Genomic DNA, 7500 nt, shown 5'->3' with positions numbered 1-7500 from the left:
TGGTTGGTTGTTTGTTTGTTTGTTGTTGTTGTTTTTCTGGGGGGGTTGTTTTTTGGGGTTTTTTTGTTTTTTGGGGGGTGGGGGTGAGTGTGGTTTTGTTTTGAGGGGGTTGTGTTGTTATTGCTGTTGTTTGTGTGTGTGTTTTGTTTTTCGTCCTTCACATTTTTTTTATCCAAACAACTTATGCCTCTAAAGCAAAACATCAAAACACAGAATGAAAAGACCCCAAGTGCAGAAAGAAAAGAGTGAGAGGAGAAACATAAAACTAAAAGCTGAACTAAGTACACCTGTGATATCTGTTGATCAAGTCATGGCAAGGCAAGGCAAGGCAATAAATGCACTGCCTGGAATGTACAGCATAACGACAACTGACCCAGAAATGAAAGAATCTCTGACAAATGTCCCACAAATCACACTGTTGAAGAGTTTTCACTATTTGTTTTTGTGCCCCTTTTTTCATAGCATTAGATAAAAATGTTTACATACATACCACAGAACCCACCTAAACTCCGTTAAATTCTTCTTACTGTTTTACAGAGAGTGCTAGAGACAGAGAAAAAAAAACCCCACTTAAATTCTTTGTCTCAGTTCTATGTGTTGGTTGCAAAAAGAAGTTTGGAGAGAGCAAAAAACACACAAAAAAGCTATTTTAAAAGTTTATCACCAAGGTGAAGCCAACACACTCCAACAGCATTCTAATGGATTATCACTTTTTTTTTCAACTGGCTTTAATTCCTTAATTAAGCAAATAATTCATGCTGAATTCAATGAAAACCAAAAAGACACAGATTACTGTTCTGTGTGCTAAATCTGAGTTTCCTTCAGAAATATGTGGTTTTGCAGAACAGTGTACTTGTAACAGAGACACAGACAAAGTTTAGGGCAAAGTCTCTACCTGGGTCTTCCTATATGAGGCGTGTAAAAATATCTCCACCCATCTTCATCTTGGCACCAGCTGGAACACTTATGTTATGCAGGTCGACCACAGCTGTTACCCACATAAGTTGGATGGCCCAGTCAATAACTATGTCAAGAACAAATGTCACTGTCAATATTTAGCCACCAGGGAAGCTGGTGTTCTGAAAAGGACAGCAGATGGTGACAAAAATAGATCCTTCTTACACCCTTGTTTGTCACATGATCAACGACAACACATGTACACCAGTACATGGAAGTTACTGAGAAGATTTTTACACAACAGCTGTTTTTAACATTCTACTGGAATGTTAGTTACACAGTTTTTGTTCAAAAACTAGATCTGTGGATGATATATGTTCAAATTAACCCCCACAATATTTTTTCTTTTAAATAAAGAAAAGACTATTTTTTCTAAATATTTCACAATACTTGACAATAGCTTAAACCTTTAAATCATAAATAATCAAAACATAAAACTTTCATGGCTGGGGGGTGGAATAGGTATCAAACTATAATCATAAACCACTTGAGTGCCCCAGACCAGAAATTTCCATCCCTTTCAGTTGTGCAAAAAAAGTGCCCCATGATGGAAATTTCTGACCATGTCATTGTAGGAGCCTACCTCTTGAAAAAATTCATGAAATTTATGTGAAATTGTCATAATTGGATAGTGTGTTCATTTTTCTTTGAGAAAAGTATATGTCATGGATGTATACTTTCTTTTAGCAGTTTGCATGCTAGATTTTTTTTTAAATATTATAACAGTATAAGTAAAAACATCCACTGGCAGGTTTAGTTCTCCCTGAGCAAAAAATAGGCTTGGCACAGAAAGGATTAAAGAATGAAAGATGCTTGTCACTACTTGTTGGTGAATGTTAACACCTTAGACACTGACCAAGCTGTGACGTTGATCAGGATAACTGGACTCTGTGTCAAGCAGAATATGGATGCTATTAAACAGAATTATAATCAAAAGTGAGCGCTATGTATCTACAGAGAAAAAAGGGCGATGTACTGGTAATAAGTAAAAGGGGGAGATGACAAGCAGGGCAGCCCAAAATGAAAACGACAGAAAAACAAGAAAGCATTGATTAATTTGTCAAAAAGAAATTTCTTATGCAAATTTCAAAAAAGTGGGGAAACTATCTTAGAGTACAAGAGTGGCAGTTCTTCCTTGCAGCCCTACATGCCTGACAGCATAATGGGCAGTAAGTAAGGGGATACTATTTAAAAACTATTTGATAAGTAACATTACGCAAGTTGCTGGAACACCTGAATACATATTCCTGTAGTATAAGACAAAATACATACTAAGATATCAGCAGTCAACCTCCGAGTGCCAGTCTTTCAGATGAGACCTTAAAAAAAATATTAAAAAATGGCAACTAAAACAAGGGAACATGTTTGTGTGCACTCAACATGCTGCAATAAGTACTGTTCCTCACACAATTCTGTGAAAAAAAACACACTCTGATATACACAGTGATAGTAAATTACACTTGCAGGCAGAAAGGAGGGGTGGGGGTGACGGGGGATTTCACACAGAGAAATATGATTTGACAAAAATAGAACACAATACTGAATTAGTGAATATAAATTATACTAACACTTTTAGTTATAGTCCAACTGTGATTTATCATCAAATAACTATCATCAACTGAATAACCAATAATGTTTAATAGATTTCAGTTCTGCATGAACTAATTATACATTATGATTATCTTGTACATTATAAGACAACTTATCATTATTCTTAATATTAATACTTAGTAATAGTCTCACTACTTAAAAAATAATAATAAACACCTTTCTCTTTCCCATTTTCACTTCTTTGATGCTGATGGTAAAAGAATAATAAGAAAACAAAACAACTTTACATCTTAAAGTTAAACACTTTTAGATTATGAAATTAATGAGCAGATTATAAAATTAATGCTTATAAATGGTTAGATTATAAAATTAATGCTTTAACTTTCTGAAAAATAAGACAATATCAATCACTTCTCTTCAAACTCAAAGCCTTAACTTTTTTTAACAAATAAATGCAAGATAAATAATTAATAGGACAAAGTTAAAATTCAAACCCATTTTCAACCGAAAGAACTCTACACAGTCTTAACTGAGATGTGTTTGAATATATATGTGTATGTGTGTTTGTGTGTGTTGTTGTTGTTGTTCACTGATTTTACATCTTTTCACTAAGAATAGTATTGGACAAATGATCACATAGTTACTGTTGAAAAACTAGATCCGTGGATGGTTATGTTCAAATTCACCCCCATCATTTTTGTTTCTAAGAAATAAATAGTTGTTTGGTTTTTTAAATATTTCACACTGATATATATATATATATATGTGTGTGTGTGTGTGTGTGTGTGTGTGTGTGTGTGTGTGTGTGTGTGTGTTGTATGTTTGTGTTGTGTGTATGTGTAAAACAGAACATACAAAAAAAACAAAAAAACTGCACTACAGCACTCAGAACAGCAAGACAAAATAAAGACAAAACCAAAAATGTCTTTCTTTTTCCAAGGACTATCCCAGAATGGAGCAAATTGCATCAGGAGGTATGACCATTTAGAAAGTCCCTGGAACATTTCAATCAGTTCCAAACAGGATTAACATCTTCACCAGCAGTACCTGAATCAAACCACCCTCTTTCCTCCCTGCCCCCAAATCCCAACAACACAATGATGAGTCTCAAAACTGTGCTCCATCAAAACTCACAAATTTAAAGTCAGAACCACCAATGCAAAAGTCCTGGACATGTAAAGACAATGAAGAGGAGGGGGGGGGGGGAAGAAAAAATCACCTTGCATTAAAGTCAGATTTATAAATAGAATGATGCTCAATTGGTCAATGCCAAACAGAATGTGAGGGGAAGATTATATAACAACACACTTGAAGTTTATTGAAATCCAGTTTGTTTGCTGTTGTTGTTTTGCATAATTCTTGTTTGTATTCTTTCTTCTTCACACTTGTTAGAATCATTAGATCACATATTGGAGTGTGGGGGTGGGGGGTGGGGGGGGGGGATAACCTGGGTACTTTATATCAAAAAGTTCAAAGGTCAATGCCAACTGCAGGATGACTATGAAATAAATAAGTCTGGCATGTATTTGAGTGCAAACACACACACACACACACAGGCGCGCGCGCACGCACACACACCACACACACACATGCGCGCCCGCGCATACGCACATGTTTGCAGTCACATTCAGAGGGTAAGAGAGAGGCAGTGAGAGTGAGAAAGAAACAGAGACACGGAGAACAAAAACAAAATATACAAATGTTTGACATGTACGTATAGAAGGTGGCATGAGAAGATTGCGCAGGGAGGTTGGGGTGGAGAAGGGTGGGGGCAAGCAGTGCGTCAGATTGAGACTGAGAGCCTGCAGTGCCAGAACCGCGGCAACAGCACAAAAGTGATGGTGCATCTTTTTTTTTCTTTTTGTAACAGAATTAACGAGCCTGCACATCTGTTAACAAGTTTGCCTCTGATCATCAAACAAATAAATCACTGGCAAAACAGAACACAATGCGGAATCATAGATTCTTATTTTTGTCGTCTGCGAGCGTGCATCAAAACGATGCTTTTGCCTTGATCTCATTTCGACATTCGTGTGTGTACCAGAAATTACACTGTCCACAGTCGGTATCTACGCATATGGTAGGCTCCTGCTGCATGAATGACTGTAGGAATGCATAATCATTCGGAAGTGCTGATCGGAAGCCTGTCCGGTACACACGAACAAGTCTTACTCACCTCCAAAATAGTTTCGTTTGCGCGTTAGTCCACCACCACACTTTCAGCGATCTGGTCTGCCTTTTCCTCGTCCAAACGACTTTCTTTCCTCCGCGATGAAAGAGCTCCACCCGCCCACGCACAAAAGGCATTGATTTCTATAGTCTGTTTCCACCCTGTTTAACAAAACCAACGGGGCTTTCAATAAACTTCCATGTGAGTTTCAAAGCCATTGCAAATACACGAACTGGCTCCTAGCCTGGTGCGAGTCAGGTCGAAGCTTCCTCGCACCTTCCCGCACTGACTAAACCTCCGACGTCAAAATATGCTGCTGCCCACACTCAGTGGTGTTTCGCTTTCACTTTGAGCTGGCACATCGTCTGCCAACCTCCGAACCAGCGCTGAACTTCAATTATCCATCAATTTAGCATGGTGAAACTCGTGGAGAAAAAGGTCGCTGGAAGGTATATATACATGTGAATGAATAATAAATACTCTGTGATAACGACTACGCAGACCAGTTCTGGGGTTCCAAATGCTTTCAGGCAGCTGGTATCTCGCAGTGAAGTGCGCACGCTCAGTCAGAGCCTGAAGGCTGGTTTTCGGTGGATGCCGCGATGACGTCAATCCTGCTTTTCACCCACACGTTGAGGAAGCGGTTAATTCATCGGTAAATCTGTTATACAATCCTTGTTGTAATTGTTTGTAGCCGACTTCACTTATGTCAGTTCGTCTTTTCCTGCCGAATTATATCAGTTTCAGTTTCTCATGGGGGCGTCACTGCGTTCGGACAAATCCATACCACATCTGCTGGGCAGAGGCCTGGCTGCACTTATAACCCAACGCGCTTGTCAGGCCTTGAGTGCATGCTTATATATGTGTGTAACTATCAGAGTGGATTACTTTTTATATGATTTGGCCCGGCAGAGGACAACACTCTCCCGGGTCGTTCAGTTGCCATGCCGGCCGGCGTTCTTTTTCAGTGCGCCACTCAGTGAAATGCTTGTTGCAGGCACACTGACAGGACCTCGGTTTATCGTCTCATCCGAAAGACTAGACTACTGACGCCCAGTTTGATTTTCCAGTCAAACTTGGGTGAAAGGGCGAGAGCGGGATTCGAACCCACACGGCACCCCGTCACCGGCGGACTCTCTGTCACTGTTGGCAGCTGAGCGTCTTAACCATTCTGCCACCTTTCTCCTTATACTATAATTACGTCAGAGGAGTGATGGCCTAGAGGTAACGCGTCCGCCTAGGAAGCGAGAGAATCACGGTGAGCGCGCTGGTTCGAATCACGGCTCAGCCGCCGATATTTCTCCCCCTCCACTTGACCTTGAGTGGTGGCCGCCGTAGTGGACGCTTGTTATTCGGATGAGACGATAAAGCCGAGGTCCCGTGTGCAGCATGCACTTAGCCCACGTAAAAAGAACCCACGGCAACAAAAGGGTTGTTCCTGGCAAAATTCTGTAGAAAAATCCACTTCGATAGGAAAAACAAATAAAACTGCACGCAGGGGAAAAAAAAAAGGGTGGCGCTGCACTGCGGCAGTGTAGCGACGCGCTCTCCCTGGGGAGAGCAGCCCGAATTTCACACAGAGAAATCTGTTGTGATAAAAAGAAATACAAATGTGTGTGTGTGTGTGTGTTAGTATCTATCTTTTTTTTCTTCTTCTTCTTTTTTGTCTGAAGGCCTGACAAAGCGGGGGGGACTTGGGACGGAGGGCGGGTGTCGTTCTAAGTGTAAGTCAAAATAAAGTTGATTTTAGTTGTGAGGTCCTCAGGCAGCGAAAGAACGTGCAGTGTTGGTACGGCGGGACTAAGTGGACTGAAGAGGTTGTCACATCTCTCAGTGCTTCACTAGTGGTTAAAGACTGCTGACTCAGTGCATTGCACACACACACACACACACACGGCGCACACACACACACACACACACACACACACACACACACGGCGCACACATACACACACGCACACACACACACACGACACACACACACACACACACGACACACACACACACACACACACACACACGCACGCACACACACACACACACCCGGCACACACACGCACACACACACACTCACACACACACACACGGCACCCCCGCCCCCCCCCCCCCCCACACACACACACACACGGCACCCCCCTCCACACACACACACACACGGCACCCACCTCCACCCCCCCCCCCCCCCCACACACACACACACACACACACACACACACACACACACACACTATATGACTGACAGTCCTCCCCCATCACTACTGCCGTGCCGTCAGTGCGTGCGACGTCATCCTTGTTGAAACTGAAATAGATCAATAAATGAATTTTTTTAAAATGATGATAAGATAGATAATGGAGTCGCCTTCCCCCCACCCCCGCCCCTCCCCTCCCCAAACTAAATACAGGAAAATACCAGAACGATTTTACGGCTTGTAACGTCGCTGTCACTGACATCTTTTAGTGTGACTTATGGCCGCCGCGAACAGAGCGGAAAATTTTTATTTACCTTTTTAGATAACATAAAACAAACGAAAAGCCTCTACAAATATATATATATATATATATATAAACAAAAAACATGGCTTACAACACCCATACTTTTTCGTTTTCTTTTCGCATCAGTTCCGGTGTGGCTGGAAAGATGATAGTATGATGGTATGTTTTTCTTGCCGGCTTCTCTGTATATATATATATATATATATATATATATATATATATATAATAAAAAAAAAATATATATATATATATATATATTTTTTTTTTTTTTTTTTTTTTTTTTTTTTTTAAGGTTAAAGATCCCACTTCTTTGTACGGTCACGAGAAAG

The 7500-nt window shown here is 40.6% G+C and overlaps 1 protein-coding gene across 1 annotated transcript in view; it reads right to left on the bottom strand.

The window, feature by feature from the left end:
* Nucleotides 1–5119, bottom strand: part of LOC143290210 (diacylglycerol kinase beta-like) — a 121830-nt gene extending 116711 nt beyond the window's left edge. The window contains exon 1 of the mRNA XM_076599534.1: nt 4685–5119. The gene's annotated coding sequence lies outside the window, so the exon portion shown is untranslated. The remainder of the gene's footprint in view (nt 1–4684) is intronic.
* Nucleotides 5120–7500: the final 2381 nt, after the last annotated feature.

The sequence above is a fragment of the Babylonia areolata genome, chromosome 15 (assembly GCF_041734735.1).
Source record: "Babylonia areolata isolate BAREFJ2019XMU chromosome 15, ASM4173473v1, whole genome shotgun sequence".
In the NCBI taxonomy this organism is placed as follows: domain Eukaryota; kingdom Metazoa; phylum Mollusca; class Gastropoda; order Neogastropoda; family Buccinidae; genus Babylonia; species Babylonia areolata.
This window is presented reverse-complemented; position numbering and strand designations above follow the sequence as displayed.